The 26120-nt window shown below is 43.5% G+C and overlaps 1 protein-coding gene and 1 long non-coding RNA gene across 7 annotated transcripts in view; one reads left to right on the top strand and one right to left on the bottom strand.

Annotated features, from left to right (window-relative positions):
- LOC145358791 (phospholipid-transporting ATPase IC-like) overlaps positions 1 to 24236 on the bottom strand; it is a 111257-nt gene extending 87021 nt beyond the window's left edge. For 2 of the 6 annotated variants that reach the window (XM_080213079.1, XM_080213083.1), the window contains exons 1-2: positions 23943 to 24236; positions 21074 to 21161 (exon numbers count right to left, since the gene is read on the bottom strand). The gene's annotated coding sequence lies outside the window, so the exon portion shown is untranslated. Of the gene's footprint in view, positions 1 to 14181; positions 14219 to 21053; positions 21162 to 23942 lie in introns of those variants that run through there. The other 4 variants (XM_080213078.1, XM_080213082.1, XM_080213081.1 and 1 more) reach the window with 3 other exon arrangements.
- On the top strand, positions 5080 to 12472 carry LOC145358643 (uncharacterized). The gene is made up of 3 exons (XR_013889499.1): positions 5080 to 5271; positions 7833 to 8062; positions 9020 to 12472. It is a non-coding gene; the product is annotated as an uncharacterized LOC145358643 (long non-coding RNA).
- Positions 24237 to 26120: the final 1884 nt, after the last annotated feature.

Genomic DNA, 26120 nt, shown 5'->3' with positions numbered 1-26120 from the left:
TAAAAATGGCCACTTAAGGCTCCTGTGCATCTTAGCTCTGAAAGACAATGTAAAAAAATTCAACCTTTGCGCCCACTATTCATTCTGTCATTGAAATGCCTCAAGTGAGATACAGCATTTCAACTATGGCCTCTGCATAACCATACAAAACAGCAAGACCATCACAATACTGACTTCAGTGGAGTATGCAGAACGCAGCCATTCGTACTAATGCAATTATATGACCAAACTTAAATTTTAAATTTATCCCTCCCCTAAATATTCACCAGTTACATAGAATTACATGGAGTGTATGGCACATAAATAGACCATTGATTCAACAAGCCTAGGCTGGCATTTGTGCTACACTCAAGCCTCCCCAGACCTAGTTTGATTGGCATTAACCCCCTCACTTGACTGCCGTCTGATGTAAAGCTTCCCCTTCAATAAATTCTCTCTCAATTCTCTGTCTGTTTCCATAACTAGTAATTCCCAGAACAGATCACTAGTCTGTTCATAGAATCACAGAATTCATACAGTGCAAAAGGAGGCCATTTGGCCCATCGATTCTGCACCAACCAAAATCCCACCCAGGCCCTATCCCCAGAATCCTACTTATTTACCCTACTAACCCCCTGACATTATTGGAAAATTTAACATGGCCAATCAACTTAACCCACACATCTTTGGAGCATGGAAGGAAACTGGAGCACCCAGAGGAAACCCATGCAGAAATGGGGAGAATGTGCAAACTCCACACAGTCAGTGACCCAAGACCAGAATTGAACCCAGGCCCCTGGCACTGTGAGGCAGCAGTGCTAACCACTGTGCCACCCTGTTGTCAAGGGCTTATAACTTGAGGGCGCCACTCCAAATTAAGTGCAGTTGACCAGAAGTGTCTCCCACTCTTACCACCAGTTATTGGCGTGTTTGGAAGGATTAGCAGGTTGACACACCCAACCTGTTTGATCACGTTATGAATGCAGCTTCCTTTGTCATCCAGTCCTGGGATGGGACTTGAACTTGGAGCTTCTTGCTCAGAGGCAGGGAGCGCTATCCACTGCGCCACAGGACCTTCACCATTAAATGCCTCTGTACTGTTCAAACACAGTAACTGGGTGATAAAATTTGCAATAATAGATTAAGACCATAAGACATAGGAGCAGAATTAGGCCACCCGGCCCATTGAGTCTGCTCCGCCATTCAATCATAGCTGATATGTTTCTCATCCCCATTCTCCTGCCATTTCCCCATAAACCCTGATCCCCTTAATAAACAAGAACCTTTCTATCTCTGTCTTAAACATACTCAATGACCTGGCCTCCACAGCCTTCTGTGGCAGAGGGTTCCAGAGATTCACCATTCTCTGGCTGAAGAAATTCCTTCTCATCTCTGTTTTAAAGGATTGTCTCTTTAGCCTGAGGTTGTGCCCTCTGGTTCTAGTTTTTCCTACTAATGGAAACATTGGCATTTTCAGATCAATAGATTTAAACACTGAGAATGCCACTACTTGATTTTGCAAGAACCATTTCTGTCACCAAGCTGGAAGGGATAATTTATATCTAGTCAGGATAAGGCTGAACTGAACCAGCATGAATTAGGCAGCTTCTGGAGCCAAATGAAAAGGTACCTCTTGCTGTAATTCAGTAGAATCAAAGAATCTTACAGCATTACCGCATTAGGTTTCGGAAAGATTTCTCCACTCAGTCCATCTCCAATACCTTTTTAACTTTCTCTTTTTTAAATTTAGCCACTCGCCATTAAAAACTATGATTGAATCTGACCGCATATTTGCTTCTCATAGGGTATGCCTCTTCCGACAAAAAACGTCCCCAACAAAATGTTCTCCCAACCTCTCCTTTCACTCTTCTGTCGATGACCATAAGCTACATACATCGGCAGTGGCTAACATCCCAGCCACTCCACCATTACCAACTTACCCGGCATGGATACAAGCAAGAAACAGAGAAGCGAGGAGGGCAGAAGGAATTTAAAATAAGGGCAGGGCTTTGGATTGGTTGGCTAGGTCCTCAGAAGAGAAATGATTGTTTCGTGTCTTACTCATTCAAAATGCACCCACTCCCGAGCCACCCAGTAAACACATAATATCAAAAGAACAGGGAGCGAAATAACTCTGAGAACCTCATTAGCGCTTCATGTTCTTCTGCACATTCCCTGAAATCCCAACCTGAAGTGGCTCAGCCACAACCTTTGCAAAAACATACGGCAAGCTAAGCAGTAAATAATCGAGAAATATGAGCTAACTGAAATCTCAGATATGCTACAACCTTAGAGACACACTACACAATTCCATATTCAATTAAGTAGGATAGTTTGAGTTAAGACATTCATTATTTCATAGAATCATAGAATCCCTACAGTGCAGAAAGAGTCCATGGAATCAGTGCCGACTCTCTGACAGGGTATCTTATCTCGGACCTCTCCCCTGCACTATCCCTGTAACCCCATGCATTTACCATGGCTAATCCATCTAGCCTTGGGGACTGATGGATCAAGGGATATGTGAGGAAGAGGGCACCAGGATATTGAATTCAATGGTCAGCCATGATCAAAATGAATGACGGAGCAGGCTCGAAGAGTCGAATGGACTACTCCTGCTTCTAGTTTCTATGTTTCCAAGGGGCAATTTAGCATGGCCAATCCACCTAATCACATCTTTGGACAGTGGGAGGAAACCAGGGCACCCAAAGGAAACCGACGCAGACACAGAGAGAACACGCAAACTCCACACAGACAGTCACCCAATTTGCAGGCTCAAAATTTGATTTTTCTAATCTCCATCGCTCAACAAACCCCAACTTGGTATGGGAAATCCCTCTACAAGGTTACCTTCGGTTGTATCCACACCCAGGCGGGTATTAGGGCCCTGGTCTGCCATTGAGGGCCCACCTCTGATTCATCACGTCAGGAAACTGAAGGCTGCCTGAAATCCCCGTCAGCCTACTTTCAGTGTACTTAGTCAGGGGCTAATTAGCATAATTGGCTAACCGGCACCAGGCCCCCTCCATCAAAAATGGCCAACATGGGAAAACAGGTCTGGAAACTGATAAGTGGCCAGCAGTGGGATTTGACACTGAGGTGGTGTGCTCTTTGGCACCCCAGTGGTTACCTAAGATACTCAGGTCCTTGAATATGTGCTTTTGTGACTAAACATCTATCAGACAACTTCTTTGCTAAATTGATCCCAGATCTTTTTTTTAAAGCAGTCGTAGCAAATGCCTACAAAAGCTACATTTTAGAACTTCTTTAAAAAACGTATTCCTACAAAGCCAAAATAAGCAAAACCTGACTCAATGGCCATTCTGCTATGGCCTGCTCCAATCCCCTCCCCACTTTAGAATGATAAACTCACAGAATCATAGAATCCCTACACTGCAGAAGAGGCCATTCAGCCCATCACGCCTGCACCGACTCTCTGACAGAGTACCCCACCCAGGCTCTCTTCCCCACCTGTCCCCTTAACCCCACATATTTCCCATGGCGAATCCACCTAACATGGACATCTTTGGACTGAGGGAGGAAACCGGAGCACCTGAAGGAAGCCCACGCAGACACAGGGAGAATGTGCAAATTCCACACAGTCACCCGAGGCTGGAATCAAAGCCAGGTTTGGGCGCTAACTACTGTGCCACCATACTGCTCCAAAACTGTGGGTAGAAAGCCAGGCGAGAGACTTTTGGAGTGTATCTGCTGTCATAATACAGGCAAGTGTGGGCAAATCTTGCAGCCAATTTTGCATGTTGCAATGTCCCACAAACAACAATGAGCTGAGGTCAAATATTTTATTTTGAAAACATTTATTGAGGAATAAATTCCAGTCAGCGCATTGAAGCATTCTCCTGTTCATCTTTGAATATTGACATGGGATTTTTTATATCCACCCCATAGGAGGAATAGGGCGTTGGTTTAATACTTCGTCTGCCAGCCCTCAGGACTTTAGTTGGTTTTATCCCCAGATAGAAAGAGTAAATGTGCAATTTATCCATCAAAGAGAAACTCTACCTGAGTGGATCCCCACTAGCTTGGTTTGGAGACCATGGCATTGGGTCCTTTGCAGTTCAAACAAAAAGATGGGGGCAATTCTCCCAGAACAATGCTAAGTGTCAAATTTGCGTAAAAACTGGAGTAAATCCACTAGTTTTTTTTTAAGCAGGACTTCCAAAATGAATCTCCCACACTCTGCGTACTGCAGAGTTCACTAGTGCGAATCCCATTGAAAATTAGTGGGTGAAGCCTATTCCCACTGGAGAGGCCGGCAGCACAGCGCTGAGAGAGCTATTGCGCATGCGCCGATCTGTTAGCACTGAGGTCGGTGCACACGCAGCAGCCCCACACTACTATCCTCCCAATCACTGACCAGGTCACTTGCTGAGCAGTCCCACGACCCCCACATGGCTGACCGTGCGACCCCTCCCCCCAGAGGCCCAATCACTGCCCCCTGTCCCGGCCATGTACGGGCCGGTATTGACCCAAAACTACCCCCCCCCGCCCACTTCGACCCACCTCCTCCGCCACAACCCCGACCTCCCAATACACCTCCCCCACCCCTCAAACCTGACATGTTTGAAACTACAAACAGGCGGAAGGTGTACTTAGAGAAATTACAAAGCAAATATCATAACATTAATGATGGAAAGTACTGCAGCAGTAAAAAGTTTATCAGGATTTTCAGCCGTTCAAAGTTGAGTGGTGCAGTTTTATCAGTGACCTTCTGCAAACCCCTGTATTCTGTTTTAAATGATTTTGCTCATACCTGCCTAGTGTACATGTTATTCACAGGGCAATTTGGCAAAAACAAACACAAATAACAGGGCATCCACGATTCATTCCCGAGGGAGACATTATCAATTGCAGAACACTACAGCAGTGAATGATAAACCCGGCTTTCTTTTAGGTGTTCTCTACAGTTGCAGTTTCTCACCATACTACCACAAGGCCTCTCCCTTTGCTTCTGCTTCTCCCCTTGGTTGACATATCCTACACCATGTTGCAGCCAGTCTCTCTCTCTCTCTCTCTGCTGTTGTGGCACACTGTTGTTTAATTGGCCAGCCGAGCACTTGGGAGCAGTTGAGGAAGAAATAACATGTTTTGCAGTGAGTGAGGAGTGTCCTGGATGGCATAACTGAAATTGAAAGTGTTTGCTGACGCCTCGACCCAGAAAGTTTCGCTATCACGGGCAACGGTTGGAAATGATGACGGGATGTGAGCAAACCCTTACACATTGTGCATTAAAATGTGTTCTATAGGTCATCCACACTGGCTGCCGAGAAGGTGAGTGAAAAACGGATGGTAGTAGGGAGTGATTGCAGACTAGTAGTATGTTAAAATTCTTGCATCTGCATTCATGCCCTGGTTATAGAAACTTAGGCAACAATTCTCCCATCGTAAACTCCAGCTTCTCTGGCGAGTCAAGGCGTCGCCGCCAGCCTTGTACCGGGATTTGTGCATGTGCCAGGAACGCATTCGCCTCTCCCAGAGCCGACAAACAGTTGCCGGCCAGACCACGCTGGAAATCGGCAGGAAGGCAAGTAAGTAATTTGAATCTGTTTTAAATGTATTTTAAATTTGTTTTCGATCTAATTATCAGGAACTTTCCAGTCCCGATTGAATCTCCCACCCGGCCAGGAGTACTTCATTCCAGCAGGGTTTACACTAGTTCCCCACGTTCAGGGAACTAGCAGGAGACCCTGCCAGAATGAAGGAGGGCAATCGGGGCCCCCTGGGCATGAGCACACTGGCAGTGCCAGCCTGTGTCCCTGGTACTGCCCAAGGGGCAAAGTGCCCATGCCCAGGGAGCATCTTGGCACTGACCATCAGGCATCAGGCAGTGCCAAAGGGGTGGGGCACCCGGAGGAAACCCATGCAGACATGGGGAGAACAAAATTCTAATCTCCAGATTTACAGTAGAAAGTACCCTATTCTTCACTACTTTAAATGTACTATACGTGCTCAGCCTGTACAGTGAAGAAATTCCTACGTAGAAATTACTGTATAGAAAAAGGGCACTCAGCCCAGATAGTCTATGATTAATCTCCAATCTAGCAATAGTCGTAATCCCACATGCCCACAATGTTTTTAATTCAATTTATTGCCATTTCTTTTAACAAGTTCATAATTATATCAAGCAAGGCCTTTTACACAATAAAATATCAGGCACTTCACAGGGGCAATATAAAACAAACTGTGACACCGGACCACATGAGGAGTTTATTTTCAAAGTTTTAATTATTAGCATCACAAGTAAGGCTTACATTAACACTGCAATGAAGTTACTGTGAAATTCCCCTAGTCACCAGACTCAGCCACCTTTTCGGGTACACCGAGGGAGAATTTAGCATTGCCAATGCACCTAACAAGCATGTCTTTCAGACTGTGGGAGGAAACTGTAGCAGTTGGATGCAGACCGGGGTGGGGGGGGGGTAGAATGTGTAACCTCAACACAGACAGTGGTTAGCACTGCTGCCTCACAGTGCCAGGGACCCGGGAGAAATTCCAGCCTCGGGTCACTGTCTGCGTGGAGTTTGCACGTTCTCCCCGTATCTGCGTGGGTTTCCTCCAGATGCTCCAGTTTCCTCTCACAGATCAAAGGTGTGTGGGTTAGGTTGGTTGCTCCCTCGTGTCAGGGAGATTAGCGGGCTAAATACATTGGATTATGGGATAGGGCCTGGGTGGGATTGTGGTCAGTGCAGGCTCAATGGACCAAATGTCTTCCCCCTGAACTATAGGGATTCTATGACAGTGACCCAAACTGGGAATTGAACCCGGGTCCCTGGCGCTGTAAAACAGCAGTGTTAACCACTGTGCCACCAAGCCGCCCACAAAACTGTATACATTTCGTCCCTCCGTGGAATCGAACCACCATCCTTTCGGTTAACAGTCAAACAAGCTAACCGACTGCGCCACAGAGATGACCCAACACTTGTAAAATCAGGATGGATTTGAGCATCTTAAACCCAGAAATGAGGCAGAGGAGCATGGAGAAAATTCCAGTGCTTGGGGCCTAGATAACTGAAAGTATAGCTAACAATGGTGAAAAATTAAAAACCCAAAAATTAAGAGGTCAGAAGCAGATGAGCGTCGATGTGTTGGAGGGCGTGGGGATGGAGAGGATTACAGAGATTAGCATTTGGCCATGCAGGGATTTGAAAGCAAGGATGAGTATTTTTAAATCCTGGATGTTGTTTGACCGAGAGTCAAAATGTAGGTCAGTGAGCACAGAGATGATAGGGGAACGAGATTTATTGCAAGCTAAGACAGCAAAGGTTTGAATGGCCTCAAGTTTACACAGGGTAAAATGTGAGACCAGCCAGGAGTGCATTGGAAAAATCAAGTCCAGAGTTGACAGGAGCATAAGGCAGGATTTCAGCAGCAGACGAGTTGCAATGGGGTGAAGATACAGAATGTCATGGGAGCGAAACAAAAACAGAAAATGCTAGAAAATCTCAGCAGGTCTGACAGCATCTGTGGAGAAAGAACAGAGCTAATGCTTTCAGCCTGGATGACTCTTTGTCAAAAGTGAAAATCAGCCGTCTTAATGATGGCATGACTGGCACATCTCAGGGTCAAATATGACACCAAGATTGAACAAACAGCATTAGTCTGTTACCTTCAAATATGGATCTAACTGGGGGGAGGGGGCTCCTTACCCACTTCAAACAAAAGGCCCTGGAAATCACAGGGGAGAGCCAGGAGCGGTCAGTAACCAATTGGGAGGTAAGGACTGCCCAAGCAAATGAGGGTCCAAAAGCACGTTCATCTATATCTCAAGTGAGTTGAAGATTCCGCACACCATTGAGGATCCCAGCAGCTAACCCAGGTCCTCTGGCTTCCAGGATCAGCATCCGATGAGACAGGACCACCTGGTGTCACACTCCCTTGTTGAACCCCTCACTACACCGCTCCAGGGATGGCACAGATTTCTCGGCACTGCCTTCACCGGCACCATCCACCAGCGCAGATCCACTCACCTCGGTGGGGAATGTTAGCCACCAGACTTCTGGGGCACTTTCCACCGAGCATCACTCAGCTGCCACGCACATCGGGTGGAGGTAGGAACTTCCAGGTGAGCCAAAGTCGGAGGGTTGCTGGCTGCTCTGGAGGCAGAAGGTTATCATGGAATAAAAGGAACAGTAGGAACGTGGGTACAAAATTGGCTAAGTAATAGAAAAAAGAGAGTAAGGGTCAATGGATTCATTTCAGATTAGAGGGAGTTTCGCAGTGGGGTTCCCAGAGGTCGGTATTGGGACACTTGCTTTCCCTGATAAATAAATGATTTAGATCCTAGTGTGCGGGGGACAATTTCAAAGTTTGCGGATGACCCAAAATTCAAAAGTGTTGCAAACTGTGAGAAAGACTGTATCGAACTTCAAAAGGACATAGACAAGCTGGTGCAGTGGACAGATAAATGGCAGATGAAGTTCAACTCAGATAAGAGTAATGTGATGCATTTTGATAGGAAGAACATGGACAGACAATATAAAATATGGGGTACAATTCTTAACTGGGTGCAGGGAGAGAGGGATTTGGGTGCATATGTGCACATATTATTGAAAGTGGCAAGACTTCTGGAGAGAGCATTTAGTAAAGCATATAGTATTCTGGGCTTTATTAATAGGGGTATAGCGCAAGGATGGTGAACTTATAAAAAACATTAGTTAGATCTCAGCTGGAGCATTGTGTATAATTCTGGGCACAGCACTACAGGAAGGATATGAACACATTTGAGAGAGTGCAGAAGAGTTTTACAAGGATGGTTTCTAGGATGAGAAAAATTTGATTGAGGGTAGACTGGAGAGGTTTGAACTGTTCTCTTTGGAGAGAAGAAAGCTAAGGGGTGTTCAAAATCATGAGGGAGCTGGACAGAGTTATTTTAATTCTGTGGGCTTTGCTGGTCAGGTCAGTATTCATTGCTCTGCCTTAATTACCCTTCAGAAGGCGGTGGTGAACTGCCTTAGTGTGAATGGCATTCTGGCTCAGTCATCCATCTAACCCTGGGGACTATCTGTGATTTTATCTCCAGGGTAACTATTCACCATTGCCACACAGACTGGGGATACTTTCTACAATTTCCACTCCATCAACTTCAACGGGATGAAAATCAGGCAGAATGTAGACTGACTGCAAAATTGACTCTGTTGGTTCATTGACTGCACGGTGAAGATGGAAACAGATCCCCTGTGAGCAGTGGAACAGGAAATTAATTGGGTTCCAAAGTAACCGCAAACAATATAGGACATGCTTACCATCTTATGTCAAGGTTATGAAAGTGAAACCTTACCTTGCTTGGTAAAAGCAATTTAGGCAGGGCTACTTCTCAAGGATGTCAATTATGGAGGTGTTGATTCTATAATGCACTTTTATCCACTGTAGGAAAGGCACTCTGATCAAATTGCTTCATCCAAGTGTATTCGAAAGTACATTCAATACAAACAACACAGTTGCTCATACGCTGCCTGTTTTTATTGTTCAACGCGACTCACCATTATTTTCTTTGATTTATTTTCCATAGAAGTGTCACACATCCACAAAACATTGTTTAAACATTAAACACACTACTCCATGATGACTCCATTAACATGCAGAGCTGGCTCATCTGTGACCACTTCAGCAATAGAGATGTCTCAAAGTTTTTTCCATCCACATGACACAAGTTCATTAATGAAAGTGTTCCGTTTATGTATCAATATAACTAAATTTACTGTCACAATAAAAGAGGCATAATTGGAATGCCATCTGCTCACAATTTGCTCTATAAAGGAGATTGAGCTAAGATTGATTAGTGATTGTAGTATTGGATGTTAGCGGTCGTGGGTTTGTAAGGTGTTGCCCGAGGAACCTTGGTGAGTTCCTAGTTTAGTTTGTATATTATTGTCACAAGTAGGCTTACATTAACACATTAATAAAGTTACTGTGAAAACCCCCTAGTCGCCACATTCCGATACCTGTTCAGATACGCTGAGGGAAAATTTAGCACGGCCACTGCATCTAACCAGCACGCCTTTCGGACTGCGGGAGGTAACCGGAGCACCCGAAAGAAACCCACGCAGTCACAGGGAGAACGTGCAGAGTCGATGCAAACAGTGACCCGAGCTGGGAGATCCTTGGCACTGTGAAGCAGCAATGCTAACCACTGTGCCACCACCCCACCCAGGAATTAATTCTGTAGGTGGTACATATGGCTGGCATATGGGGGAGAATGTTTGCGATAAGAGTAGCAATCAAACAGGCTGTTTTGTCCTGGATGGTGTCAAACTTCTTGTTGTTGCAGCTGCACTCACCCAGCAAGTGGAGACTATTCCATTGCACCCATGATTTGTGCCTTGCAGATGATGAACAAGCTTTAGGGAGGCATATAATTGACTACAAAAGCTTACATCTGTCAAGAAAACCAAGCTTCCTATCATGTTTTGTCCCACTTTTACATCTTTTTTCACTTTCTTTATACACTAAATTTCCTACGCATGTCATGCGCTCCTTAAAGACCTTTCACATTAGGTGCTGTCGCCTTTTATAACGAGACCAACTGCAGATATCCCTCTACCTATACGCGCCACATTACTCATACACTCAGCAAAATTCACTTTGTTCTATCTTGGGCAGTACTATGGCAGATCAGCCAATGCATTCATATTTGTACATTCATCATGATAACAGACTCAACATGAGTCACTTTGAAAGTGCACTCATCTGCCATTGGTTACACTGCAGCATCTCAGTTTCACATCTCCCACCCTGCACTGCAGAGAGTTCTACTGTCTAACCAGTTCCATTTCTGTGCTACTTAACTATAAATAATAACAATCAAAGTTTTATCTTAAAATAAGGACAGAATGTATGTCTTAAATTTTAACATTGAACTATATCTGCACACCCTGGTGTACTTACTCACTCTGCTTCACCTGGTTCCTTAATAAAATTACACAGAAAATGGACTAGTAGCATCATATCCTTTGGATAAGTCTTTAAAAGTTGTCTGCTAAGATTGTTCAGTTAATAAATTACATTGTATTCAGCTGAAACTAGAATATCTACAGTGAACAATTTAACAAAACTCAAAGGCAATAATTCCATTTCCTTCCCTGCCTTGCTGCCCTTCGTTTCCTGAAGGCAATAAGCTCCTGGGACAGGGTTCCACTGAGCTGGTATGCCTAAAACCTTTTTCAAGTGGGCATCTGTCATGTGTAAGCTCAGGTGCCAAGAGTTGGCAGCCAACTGGACTATGGAAGGGGCGACACCACAAGCCTAAGCCTATCTTTTCTTGCAACATGGGCCTAAACTCTAGATGTGACATCACATCTTGAGTATGATTTGGTCTTCATTTTAGCCTCTATGCACATTTACTTGGACGCTGGGAGGTTGTGTCACAACCAAGACAGATCCTGTCCATGGAACATCTACATACCTGAAAGTCAATGGATACCTCAGTGTGTTGTTCTACCCTCCTTAGCCTAGGTTCACCGAGCCAAGGGATTTTCATAGTAAATTCATTGCAGTGCTGATGTAAGCCTACTTCTAACGTGAATAAATTAACTTTAAAGTTTAATTGTCACATTCTAAAGGTCACCAGATAACTCCGCATAAAAAGTGGTAATTTAAAGTTAAAGTTTATTTATTAGTCACAAGTAGGCTTACATTCACATCAGAATGAAATTACTGTGAAAATTCCCTGGTGATCTCTGCCAAGCACTGTGGGCAACATATTTGTTTGCTGAACCATTTGGGGAGCTTCTTCATTCATTTTAATGAATGAATTAAATTAATTAATGCATAGATATCAGAAACAGTACTCTTTTCTGACAACTTTCTCCATGATGTTTTCCCTAAAGACAGGTTTGCTGATGTATATATGTACTGATGCCAATCATTCCTTTGCTACAGCATCCAAATGGTCAGGTGTAGGCTTTGACAGTGAGTCATGACAAACTATTCCAGGTTTGCTGTGTAAAATCCAGAGTCAAAGTCCTGGACAATTTTTGATCTCACTATCAGGAGTGCTGAAGCCAATTATCTTTAATCCTGGTGAGATCTGCTAACAACATAAGTACAGTGGTTAGCACTGCTGCCTCACAGCGCTAGGGGACCATTTTCAATTCCAGTACTGGGTGACCGTCTGTGTGGAGTTCTCCCTGTGTCTGCATGGGTTTCCTCCAGGTGATCCTGTTTCCTCCCATACTCCAAAGATGTGCAGGTTAGGTTGATTGGCCATGGTAAGTTGCCCTTTGGTGTCAGGGGGATTAGCAGGATAAATATACGGGGTTACGGGTAAAAGGCTGGGTGGGGCTGTTATTGGTGCAGGCTTGATGGGCCAAATGGCCTTTTTCGGCACTGAAGGGAGTCTATGGTTATATGAATCTAGGGAGCAAATCTTCTTGGTCTCAATGATTTAGCACATTGCAGGAGAAACTTGCTAAACCATGAGGACGTTTTTGCAAACATTTTGCAATTTTAAAAATGGTATGATTGTCAAAACAATGTTTTAAAAAAAGCAATTACAATCATTTTCATAATTAAAATTGTTACTCTCATTTTACTTTGGTTTTAATTGCGAGATTAATTAATTATGTACTGTGTCCATCTCATTGAAGTTCTTTTCAATACAGATGCCTCATTTAATTCTATGATTCATAGAATCCCTACAGTACAGGAGGAGGACATTAGGCTCATCAACTCTATACCAACCACAATCCCACTCAGGCCCTATTCCCTAACCCCACACATTTACCCTGCTAATCCCCCTGACACTAGGGTCAATTTAGCTTCACCAATCAACCTAACCCACACACCTTTCGGTCTGTGGGAGGAAACAGGAGCACCCAGAGGAAGCCCACGCAGACACTGGGAGATCATGCAAACCACACACAGACGGTGACCTGAGGCCAGAATTGAACCTGGGACCCGGGCACTGCAAGGTAGCAGTGCTAACCACTGTGCCACCTTGCACAAGGTGGGGTAAATCAACATTCATACCATACATTCAATCTATTGTGTTCTTTTTTTTGAGAATGGAATCTAAATGTGTCTAATTCTCTTTAATCCTACAAGACTATTCTGTACAGTGTTTTCTCAAAACGGTCCCTACAAGCCTAGATCAATTACTTGCTCTTTGGGATTATAAATCTCAAAGGTGTTTACAATCTCTGTTAAGTATCTGTGAATTTGATCAAACTCAGGACAAATATATCTCAGTTCGTAGAGCAGACTGAGAAGTATTTCTGTACCTATTAGAAGTATTATTGGATCCATAACCTTTATTTTCAAAACTTGGTGTAAGAGACGTTTCTGAGGTGTCCCACTGGGGTGTCTTGTACTTGGTTGATCTTACGCAACCAATACCTAGACTACGAAAGACAGCATGTAGTTAAAGAATGAAAAGGAGTTTTATTTGCCAATGTATGCATCAGGTGAAGGTTGACTATCCTCTCTGACATAATAATAAAGACGTGAGATTCATATACTCTTCGGAACACATCAACGTCCGGCCCAACTTGCCGCCCAAACTGGAGGGTCCAATTACAACATTATACAGTATTACCTTAGTCAATAACGTTCCACCTGTCAACAGGAAAGGGAGCTCATTAGTCCATGGTATCTAAAGGCCCTTCCCTCGTTACTAGGAAACCTAACTACGTAAAACCTAGTAGATTCAAGGATATTGCTAATATCTACACATTTTAATCAGTAAAAGGAGTCAGTTCTTTTGCCTAAATTTGGCCTCTCATCAGCTCATCAGACTGTACCAGCCTTACTAACCAGTAATGAAGATACTCCCACTTATTCCAGACACCTGATTAACTTGCAGCTGCCTAACCCAAGCAGATAAGAAAAAACTGCTCACTCTGTTTCCTTGTCTCAAAAATGTGGCATGTCTGCTACTGTCTGTTTCCTATCATGCTGAGCAACTACATTTTAGTTGTAATACTTGCTTAAAAATTCATTACTATTGATTATATGTGATTAATAGATAATACCTTTGCATATATTGTATTAGGAAATGGTGAATCCTTATTCTATATATAAGGCACCTTGCAATCTCCTCCTTAATCTAGTCGATTTATTATGGTAAATCCAAAATGACAGCCTATATGCTAGGAATTCTACATTACTCCCCCATCACTTGGCATAGTAGAGTTAATGTTATAATTGAAAAAGTTCAGAAATAACTCTTTACTTGTAACCTCTTACCAGAATGAGAAATTAGGTTATTAAAAAAGATCAGACGCCCAGTGAAACCAAGGATTTGGAGAATTGCTTTACAAGATATTCCGGTTCTGGCAGCTCCCCCTCATCTTCATTCCCACAACTTCTGTGAATTGAGAACAAATTATGCTGCGCTTAATTGTGGATATCAGTCCAAAGATATGCAGGTTAGGTTGATTGGCCATGCTAAAATTGCCCCTTAGTGTTCTGAGATACATAGGTTAGAGTTTAATGGGTAAATATGTAAGGATATGGGGGTACGGCCTGGATGGGATTGTGGTTGGTGCAGACTCGATGGGCCAAATGGCCTCTTTCTGCACTGTAGGGTTTCTCTGATTCTATGAATTGAGCTACTAACATATCATTTTTGCCCGTAGTTTAAAAGCTTTGTGAAGTATGTCATTAAACCATTCCTGGTAAGCACTTCTGAAAAAATTCAACTCAACTTTGTGTTTGCAATCTCCAGAGATTGCTTTTATGGATCTGACAAGAGATTACTAAATTACCTCTTATTTATCCAAGCTGATTAAAGTCTTTTTAAAAACAATTGCTTTTTTTTGTGACATATGTTACTCTACTGTGCACATGACAGTGTCTGAATGCTGAATGTGGAATGTGAAAATAGGTGCCGAAACGCCTTTCGGTTATGAGGCAGATTTTTTGCCCTGAGTTCACGATTGTAATGCACGATTATTAATTTTAACAGGGAGTGCCAAATTGATCAGTGAGCAACTATTAAAGTTGCTACTTAGAAATTAGCAACAAGTATATAATTGCTCATGTCAGAGCAGCAGCAGAACTGGTTGAATCAGGAGATGCAACTGACAGCGTTGAGCATTGGGTGTCACAAGTTACTTGAGCAAGTGAAAGTTCAATGCACAAAATGGCAGGAAGCTATGCAAAAGATACAAGCACTAGAAACAGCTTAAATGGTCAGCGCTGAGAACGAGCAGAGACATAAGGACTTAGAGAGTAAAATAACTAATAGCTAATGTAATATATAATTGGTCAATGTATTCAAATGCTCCAGGTACTGAGCAGGTTTTACACTGTTGAATTACTAGGTATGTTTCACTCCACCTGATCTTTTTTGCTTTAGTTTTGAGTCAACCTAACCACTGAGCTGTTTAGCTGATAGTTTTTTCTATGTTTTGATCATAACAGCAGAAAACTCTTCCTATGCGCATTTGAATGTTATTAGCTGTGAGACAGAGTGAGGGAGAAACGGAGGGAGAAGAAGAGAACAGGAGGGGAGGGAGAGAAAAACGGAGAGAGAGAGAAAACAAGAGGGAGGGAGAATTGGAGGGGGAGAAAGAGAACAGAACAGGAGGGTGGGAGAAATGGAGGGGGAGAAAGACAACAGGATGGAAAGAGGAAGAAACAGAGGGATGGAAAGAGAACAGGAGGGAGGGAGAGGGAAATGGAGGGGGAGAAAGAGAACAGGATGGAGACAGGGAGGGAGGAAAGGGGGAAGAGAGGAAGGAAGGACAGAAAGAAGAATTCCATTTATATTGCATATTTTATTGTCTCAGGACACTCCAGTGCAAAGAACAAAGAAAGGTACAGCACAGGAACAGGTCCTTCGACTCCCCACTCCCCACCCCTGCCAAGTCTGTACATGATGCCCTAACTAAACTAAAAAAAATCTTCTGTCCTTACTCAGACCATATCCCACTATACCCTCCCTATTCATGTACCCATCCAGATGCCTCTTAAATGTTCCTAATGTGCCTGTTTCCACCACCTCCTCTGGCAGTGCACTCCAGGCACCCCCCACTCTCTGTGTTAAAAGCTTCCCCGCACATCTCCCTTAAACTTTCATTGCAGGCTGGTAATAAGAAATGCCTTAATTCTCTGGAATGCTTTTGCAGTTATTTTATTCAATATTAGCACCACTCTCCCGCACCCCCCCCCCCCCAAAGACCTGTCATCTCCCCAATCCCACCTAACCTCATAAAAGTGTCAATCACCCAGATCATTAAAGTATCGATAGCAGAAGCTATAAGCACTTGATACCTATTTATCCTGAGCAAAAATGGACATTAAGTCAGTAATAAAATAGATCTAAGGAAAAAAGCAATCAATCAAGCCATGTTTTCCCTCATGTGCAGCAGTGGCAGAAAGCCACAGCTTTCATTCATTGGTCAGGGCTTGCTTGCCCACATGCCTCTCTTACATAAGTGCAAATTGGAGTATCGGGAAAGGGGAGGGAAGCAGGAATCTCAGAATTGGGTTCCACCAATACAGAAGAAAGCCATTTGGCCACAAAAGACTGCACAAACAACAATCTCACACAACTCCTATATCCCCATAACCCCACACATTTACCGTGCTAATTGCCCTAACTAATCTACCTTCGACCAGAGAAGGCTGAGAGGAGACTTGATTGAGGTGTACAAAATTATGAAGGACATAGGTAGGGTGGATAGGAAGAAACTTTTTCCCTTAGTAGAAGGGGGGGAGCATAGGTTTAAGGTAAAGAGCAGGGCAGTTAGAATATAAGAACATAAGAACTAGAAGCAGGAGTAGGCAATCTGGCCCCTTCAGTCTGCTCCACCATTCAATAAGATCATGGCTGAGCTTTTCGTTGACTCAGCGGGTTATCCACCCGCTCACCACAACCCTTAGTTCCTTTACTGTTCAAAAATTTATCTATCTTTGCCTTAAAAACATTCAATGAGGTAGCCTCACTGGGCAGGGAATTCCACAGATTCACAACTCTTTGGGTGAAGAAGTTCCTCCTCAATTCAATCCTAAATCTGTTCCCCCTTATTTTGAGGCCATGCCCCCTAGTTCTAGTTTCACCTGCCAGTGGAAACAACCTCCCTGGTTCTATCTTGTCTATTCCCTTCAGAATCGGTTATGTTTCTATAAGATCACCTTTCATTCTTCTGAATTCCAAGCTACTCAGTCTCTCCTTATAAGCCAACCCTCTCAACTCCGGTATCAACCTAGTGGATCTCCTCTGCACCCCCTCAAGTGCCAGTATATTCTTTACAGGGGATTTGAGGAGATAGAGAATCTGGAATTCTCTGCCTGAAAGGGTGGTAGAGGCGAGAACACTTATAACATTTAAGAACCATTTAGATGAAACGACATAGCATACAAAGCTATAGGTCAGGTGCTGGAAATTGGGATACAAAAAGATAGGTGCAGACACAATGGACTGAAGGGCCCCATTCTGTAAAGCTCTATGGCCATGACTCTAAATTCTGGCTTTCACACAAGAGGAACCCTGCCACAAAAGGTGAAAATGATTTTGTGCCATCAAAACGATGGGAACAAAGCTATGTTGATGAGAAAGATCACAGGTCAACATAACACGCCTATACGTGACAGTGCCCAGTTTTAATAGTGAACCTGAAACTGAGGTAATCCTATCCACTTATAGGCATCATTTTCCAAAACAGTTAAGAAATTGACTGCCTAAGGCTCAATGTACAATGAATAAATTGTACTTGAAATTCACAGAATCCCAATAGCCATTCGGCAGACTGAGCCTGCATCCTCAATAATGCCACCCACCCCCTTTTCCCGTAACCCCACATCTTTATCCCGCTAATCCCCCTGACATGAAGGGATAATTTAGCCTGACCAATCAACCTAACCTGCACAACTTTGTGGGAAGAAACCGGAGCACCCGGAGGAAACCCACACAGACATGGGGAGAACATGCTAACTCCGTACAGTTATCCCCAAGGCCGGAATGGAACCCGGGTCCCTGGAACTGTGAGACAGCAAGGCTAGCCACTGTGCTACTGTCCAACTCACTTAGACTGGGAGAAGAACCAGAAAATATCACCCACATACACTTGTCACTCAGGCAAGAGTACTTGGTAGTTGCTGTGCACCATCATCCCCTGACTTCTGTCTTTTTCTTGTTTGATGCATTCACGTCAATGCTTAGTGATAATTTTGTGCAACATGCTTCCATTATTCAGACCTTGTTGTTATAACCCTTTGACCAACAGCTCAGTATCTGGAACATCACTTTAACTATTCAAACAGCAGAGTTTGTCATCAGTGTGCCTCATTCAACCTGAACTTTGGTGTCTATGGGATGTTTTCCGAAATGTCACTAAGTATGATCACAACAAGTCATGTCGATGAAGAGCCACCATTTGACCTTCATTCTCTATCAGGAGGCTCAATTACTGCAGAATAATAGTGTGACGTGTGTAACTTAGAAGTGTGCCACTGTTTTGCTCGGTTCTTGGGTAAGATTTACAGATTGTAAATGTCAGCTTTCTGCTGCTAAGACTGCTGCTGCCTCAATGGTATTGAATGTTTCAGTAATTGTAACTGCCAGCACTTTTTAATATCACAAAATCCCTATGATATGTTCAAGAACAGCTGATACAGCTTTTGTACATGACGTAAAAATGTTGTCTACAATTCACTTCTGGTGATACTATGCAAGTAAATGCAAAAACTGCCCTTTTTTCCATTCTATAAGTGAGGTCAAAACACAGTTTTGTTTTTGAAATGTCCCTCCTACTGAGCAAAACTTTGCACAATTCTTAATAAGAACTTTGGTAAGTCTTTTATAGGGATTAAGAAAGGTTTATTTACCTTCACCTTGAAGCTCCCCGCTGAAGTGTAGCTAATCTGCAGAACTGTGAGAAGCTGTTCAACCTCTGACGCCTCCAGGCCGAAGCTGAGACCACCCCGACCTCAGTCATCGAGCGGCAGTAAGCAGATGATGCCTGTGTGTGCGCACACTCAGAGGCCAAGCTACAGGTCATCATTGATGCACTCGTTGAGGCGTGTAAGAGACTGGGCCTCAGGCAGAACATTCAGAAAATAGAGATTCCCTACCTTCTCTTGCCACACAATGGTACCCAACAACTGTCAAGAACCATAGTGAGACCCTGGACAACATGGATTATTTCCCACACTTCAGGAGCCTCCTCCTGGTGTAAGCAGTCATTGCTGATTCAGTCCAGCATTGATTCCAATGCACCAGTGCAGCCTTCAGATGCCTGAGGAATACAGTGCTTGAAAACTGAGACCTCAAATCCAACCCCAGAGCAGACATGGTCCCCGCCCTCCTGTATGCATCAGAAACATGGACAATGTACAGCAGACACCTCAAATCCCTGGAGAGATATCGCCAGCATTGCCTCCGCAAAATTCTGTAAACCCACTGGCAGGATAGGTGTACTAATGTGAGCAAATTCTCCCAGACCGATATCCCCAGCATCGAGCCACTAGTCACTAGCTGCGATGGGTGGGTTACATTGTCCGTATGCCCGACGCAAGACTCCCGAAAAAAGTGCTCTACTCTGAGCTCTACAATGGCAAATGCTCACTAGGAAAGCAGAGGAAACACTACAAGAACACTCTGAAAGCCTCCCTAAATAAATGCAACATCCCCATCAACACTATTATAGAAACAATACTATTAAACTAGAAAGAGTGCAGAAAAGATTTACTAGGACGCTACCGGGACTTGATGGTTTGAGTTAAAAGGAGAGGCTGGATAGACCAGGACTTTTTCCCCTGGAGCGTAGAAGGCTGAGGGGTGTTCTTGTAGACGTCTATAAAATAATGAGGGGCATAGATCAGCTAGATAGTCAATATCTTTTCCCAAAGGTAGGGGAGTCTAAAAGTAGAAGACATAGGTTTAAGGTGAGAGGGGAGAGATACAAAAGGATCCAGAGGGGCAATTTTTTCACATAGAGGTGAGTGTCTGGAACAAGCTGCTAGAGGTAGTAGTAGAGGCCGGTACAATTCTGTCTTTTATAAAGCATTTAGATAGTTACATGGGCACGATGGGTATAGAGGGATATGGGCCAAATGTGGGTAATTGGGATTAACTTAGTGGTTTAAAAAAAGAGTGGCATGGACAAGTTGGGCCAAAGGGATTGTTTCCATGCTGCAAACCTCTATGCCTCTATGACTCTATGAACACATGGGAAGCACTTGCCTTAGAACGGACAAACTGGAGAAGAAGCAACCGTGAAGGCATCACAGGGTGGAGCACGCGGTAGTCAAACGTAAACAGCGGAAAGAGAGCGCAGAAGCCACAACGTGCCACCCACCCGCCTCTTCAAACATCACCTGCCAAACCTGTGACAGAGTCTGGACTATTCAACCAGCGCAGAACCCACCTCCCCGGAATGGCAACAAGTCATCCTCGACCCAAAGAAAGAAAATTCACCTCTTTTCATCCATTTCACAATACAAACAAAAATTCGGGTGCACCAATAAGGCAGGACACATCAACCACTGTTTTCCCAGCAGTTTATACGTGTATGTTAATTATCACTAATATCAGAGCAGAACATTTCATCTTCCCTATTCAGTTCAATTTCAGCATTGTCATTGCAACACCAACAATAACCATAAACATCATAATCTCAATGCTCATCTAACAAAGGTATCATAAAAACCTGTATCATAGAAGAAAGTTATTACCCCATTATGTTAGTTCTGATTTCATGAAAAATCTATCCATTGGGTCTACTTTGTGTTTTTTTTTTCTCCACAGCCATGGTACTCTTTTCTATCTCATGTATACATCCAATGCCCATTCGGAAGTCACTACTGAATCTGCTTCCACTACCCCTTCTGTTAGTGCATTTCAGATGATCGCAACTCACTGCATATAAAGAATTATCCCTATCTTCCCCGCCTCAGTTCTTTTCCAATGATCTGTAAACTGCGTACACTCATTATTATCTCTCCTGCCGGTATAAGCAGTTTTTTTTTCTCTAATTGGCTACATCAAAATCAAAAGGGAACAAAAATTACCAACAAGTTCAGAAGTGGCAAAAGAAGCTGAGAAGAAAACAGAAACAAGGGAAGAAAATATCGATTCAAACAACCTCTTATTTCCTTCTTCCTCTCCTTACCTGTAAACCTCTGCCCTTACCTCTCCTTACAGCCACAGTGTGTCAGTCACCTTAAATACTGGTAATCTTTGGACATAAGCCTATTAAGAACAGTGCCATGTGATCTGTCTGTTTAGGAAAAGAATTATTGCCAGCTCATCGAAAACCACAAATAAACAGATAAAAGAAACAATAAATCATCAACAGAAGTCTTTCCAGAAGCACGAAAATGGCATACCTTGACCTTTGTGTCCAAGATTATGCCCCCGAGATACATACGTACATTTTAATACCACTTTGATTACTTGTACTGCTAAATTCAACATTTAAAGTGTCACAAGTAGGCTTATATTAACACTGCAATAAAGTTGCTGTGAAAATCTCCTAGTTATCACACTCTGGCACCTGGTTTGGGTGCATTGAGGGAGAATTTCGCACAGCCAATGCACCTAACCAGAACATCTTTCGGATTCTGGGAGGAAACTGCAGCACCCAGAGGAAACCCATGAATACACAGGGAGAACGTGCAGACTCCACACAGGCAGTGACTGATGCCAGGATTCGAATCCTGGTCCCTGGCACTGTGAGGCATTAATGCTAACCACTGTGCCGCCCTATGTATGCAAGGTTTCAATCTGACAGCATGACTAAACCATAAAAAGGGTTCGAATTCAGTAGCGCATGCAGACTAAAGTGTTGTCAGTGCTGATATTGAAAGGTAATATGGATCACCAGAGATAAACTTAAGTGAAGCAACCTATAACCAGCAAAATTGCACATTTAAGTGTCAGCAAAACTCCACTGTGATAACAAAAAATAGGTGCTGCCACTACATCTAACCGTTACCATGCTAGTCTCAGGCCCTGAGACAGGGTTCGAACGGTAGCATAGTGATTAGCACTGCTGCCTCACAACACCAGGGACCCGGGTTCAATTCCCAGCTTGGTCACTGTGTGGCGTCTGCATGTTCTCCCCTTGTCTGCGTGGGTTCCCTTCAGGTGCTCCGGTTTCCTCCCACAGTTGAAAGACGTGCTGGTTAGGCAGATTGACCCAAACAGGTGCTATAGTGTGGCGACGAAGAGTTTTCACAGTTACTTCATTGCAGTGTTAATGTAAGCCTTACTTGTGACTAATAAATAAAATATTGAATAGCATCAATGCTGTCATGGCAGCCATACAACCTTGTCTACCCACAAGAAGCACCTGCTTCCTATGAAAAGCCCCCCCACTGTACTGTCTGTTACATATTTGGACAATGGCCCTCTGTCTTTCAAAGAAAATCCACACCTTATTTCTAAATGCCAATATTTGTAACCTGGTGTTATTTATATCCTTCTGTCATCAAATGTTACAGATAGTGTATGAAACATGTATAGTGTATGAAAATGAAACATTTTCAAACAGAAATGAAACACAAAAGCTCAAAATAAAATTATACTGTGCCACATCATAAAACTACCTGGCATCAAAGTAACCTTGTTAGAAAAGAAAGCACATCATTCTAGTTATGGTAAGACTCTTGCAGTTTTAAAGCTAGAACATGTAGTATGGAGTGAGAGGGGATCTCATAGGGTTAGACAGGGCAGATTCAGAAAAAATGTTCCCAATGGTGGGATAGTCCAGAACATAGTTTGAGGATAAGGGAAAAGTCTTTCAGCACTGAGGTTCTTCACCCAGAGGCTGGTGAATGTGTGGAATTCACTACCACAGAAAGTAGTTGGGGACAAAACGTTGTCTGATTTCAAGAAGAAATTAGATATAGTTTTCGGGGCGAAAGGGATTTGGGGAGAAGCAGGGATCAGGATATTGAATTTGATGATCAGCCATGATCAAAATGAATGGCAGACAGGCTCGGAGGACCAAACGGCCTACTCCTGCTTCTAGAATCATAGAATCCCTACAATGTAGAAGGAGGCCATTCAGCCCATTAAGCCTGCACTACAATCCCACCCAGGCCCTATTTCTAAAACCCCCACATATTTACCCTATTAATCCCCTGATACTAGGGTCAATTTAGCATGACCAATCCACCTAACCCACACATCCTTGGACTGTGCAAGGAAATCAGAGCATCTGAATAAAACCCATGCAGACACAGGGAGAATGTGCAAACTCCATTCAGACAGTGACCGCGGCCAGAATTGAACCCGAGTCCCTGGTGTTGTGAGGCAACAGGACTAACCACTGTGCCACCATGCCGTCTCAGTTTCTATGGTCCTGTAGTTTAATTTTTCCAAAGTTCTATTCTATTCCTATGGAGCTGGATCACAAACTGAATTTCTATGTTGTTAAGTCGGAAGAAATGTAATGGAAAAGATGGGCTTTGAGCAAAAAAAATCAGAAAATGCAAAGAACTAATTTTATTCAAATGATAATACTTCCCTGTTCACCTTGCTAAATGAATGTGACAGCTGATCTTTTATTGCTAACCTTTCCCTGGCCAGAGCACCGCTGTATCCCATTACACATGATCAACGTCTAATTTGTCAAAAGCATTAACAGAATGGGTCCACTGTTAAGTTTCAGATCTGTCTTTCGAAACAAGCCAATTTTCGGTAAGTTATTTTTTGTAACCTGTTGCGCAATTTTAAAAAAAACCCATTAAGCTGCATAATCATGAGTTGCCAGAATACAAACTGATTTAACCCATTCTGGTCACGATGAACCTTCAAGAGCTGAACATCTCCACAGCGACTGCTATCAGAGCGACAAGAGACGCCAGTTAACCCTTAGATTAGCGGGGATGTTTAAACTTAGCTGAGTTCTATCGCGGTGAGTGAAGGGTGTTCACTGGCATCTTATCTCTACAAAACCCTGTCGGAGCTCACAAAACTTGAAGTTGGAGCCGATCTAATTCACTGTTCCGCCTTGTACAGCTGGAAAATTTAACATACACATAGAAAAACTTACCGTACAGAAGGTTGTGTTCCCAAGCATTTGCTTTGTACCAAGTTCTCCCAACGTAAGTCGCTGTACAACCATGTGGCTCGAACGATTGTCTTTCATGCAGATTTTTTTGACATTAAGGATCAATGAGAACGCAGCGGAGGGGGGCGACTGGGGGTAGATCCTAACAGTTTAACTGATAACTTATTCTCTCCCCCCACAGTCCCAAAGCCTGAAGCCAGAAAGAGAGGAGGTAAGTGTTCCATTGAGTACAAGAACACAATTCTGCTCCAGCGAAAGTTTGATGCGGTTTACAGAGAGGAAATTGCATCACATGACGCTCTCGCATCATCTCATCTGAAAGTTTAAAGTGGGGATCGGTTGGGATTTGTACTCGGGATGTCCAGAGTTTGGGGGGTGGGGCTGTCAATGTGAAGCATCCTTAACACCCACTGCCGTGGAGTTCCACAAGTTAAAATGTGGCTTGGTTTTCCGTTCGGAACTGGGTGCCCCAGTTCACAACAGAGGGGAGCTTCCAGGATTGAGAAAGGACAGATGAACCAACTATTTGCGCCAACCCATCCAGGATTACGGAATACCGCAAGCATTTCAATTTGAAAAAGGCTTAAACTGGGCTGTGACCTGATAAGGTGCTATATAAGTACATGAGTTAATTACAGGCAGATTCAACAACTCATATAGAATTGCAAAAGGAGGCCATTTGGCCCGTTGAGTCTGCACCGACTCTCTGATAGAGTATTTTACCCAGAACCAGCCCCACCCTCTCCCTGTAACCCCATACATTTTCCACGGCTAATCCCCCTAATCTACACATCCTACACAAAGGAATAATTTAGCATAGCCAATGCACCTAACCCGCAAGATCACATTTTGCACAGCTTTTTGCTAATTAATTTGTTATTAATTACTTACTGACAGGAAGAGACTTAATTTATAAGTTATGATTAGTATCACAAGTAGGCTTACATTAACACTGCAATGAAGTTACTGTGAAATTCCCCTAATCGCCACACTCCAGCATCTATTCGGGGACACTGAGAGAGAATTTAGCATGGCCAATGTATCTTTTTTGGCCTGTGGGAGGAAACTGGATTACTTCGAGGAAATCCATGCAGACATGGGGAAAATGTACAAACTCCATATAGACAGTGACCCAACCAGGAATCGAACCCAGGTCCTTGGTGCTGTGAAGCAGCAGTGCTAACAACTGTGCCGCCATAATTTAAAAGAGCTCTGATTTCTTCCCTCACTACCCATCTGTAAACACAAAGATTTTTTTAAATTTCCCTCTTTATTGATGGTGACATATTTTCCCAACCCCTCAGTTTCGAAATGATCCAATCATCTATTATAACAAAGCAAGCTCAAGATAGGGTGAAATCAGAGTTTATTTCATGCACATTCAAGATGTGGCAGAAAGTGTTGCCAGAGACAGAATTACTGTTCATGGGGCTCTGTACTCATTTTTGCACATATATCTTTACATCTCAGCCATATCTCAGCAGTAGACAGAGGGGAACCGGTGGATGTGGTGTTTTTAGATTTCCAAAAGGCATTTGATAAGGTGCCTCACAAAAGGTTGCTACAAAAGGTTAGGGTGCATGCAGTTGGGGGTAAGGTGTTAGCATGGGTAGAGGATTGGCTGTCTAATAGGAAGCAGAGAGTTGGTATCAATGGGTGCTATTCTGGTTGGCAGTTGGTGACTAGTGGAGTGCCGCAGGGATCGGTGCTGGGGCCTCAACTTTTTACCATTTATATAGATGATCTGGAGGAGGGGGCTGAGTGTAGGGTGGCGAAATTTGCTGATGACATGAAGATGAGTGGAAAAGCAAATTGCGTAGAGGGTGTGGAAAGTCTACAGAGAGATCTGGATAGGCTGAGTGAGTGGGCGAGGACCTGGCAGATGGAGTATAATGTTGGCAAGTGTGAGGTTATCCACTTTGGTAGAAATAATAGTAGGAGGGATTATTATTTAAAAGGCGAAAAGCTGCAGCATGCTACGGTGCAGAGGGACCTGGGGGTCCTTGTTCACGAGTTGCAAAAACCCAGTCTGCAGGTGCAGCAGGTGATCAAGAAGGCGAATGGAATGTTGGCCTTTATAGCGAGGGGGATAGAATATAAAAGTAGGAGGTCTTGCTGCAACTGTACAGGGTACTGGTGAGGCCGCAGCTGGAGTACTGT

The sequence above is a fragment of the Carcharhinus amblyrhynchos genome, chromosome 26 (genome assembly GCF_965287045.1).
Source record: "Carcharhinus amblyrhynchos chromosome 26, sCarAmb.v2.hapA, whole genome shotgun sequence".
NCBI classification, from domain to species: Eukaryota; Metazoa; Chordata; class Chondrichthyes; order Carcharhiniformes; family Carcharhinidae; genus Carcharhinus; species Carcharhinus amblyrhynchos.
This window is presented reverse-complemented; position numbering and strand designations above follow the sequence as displayed.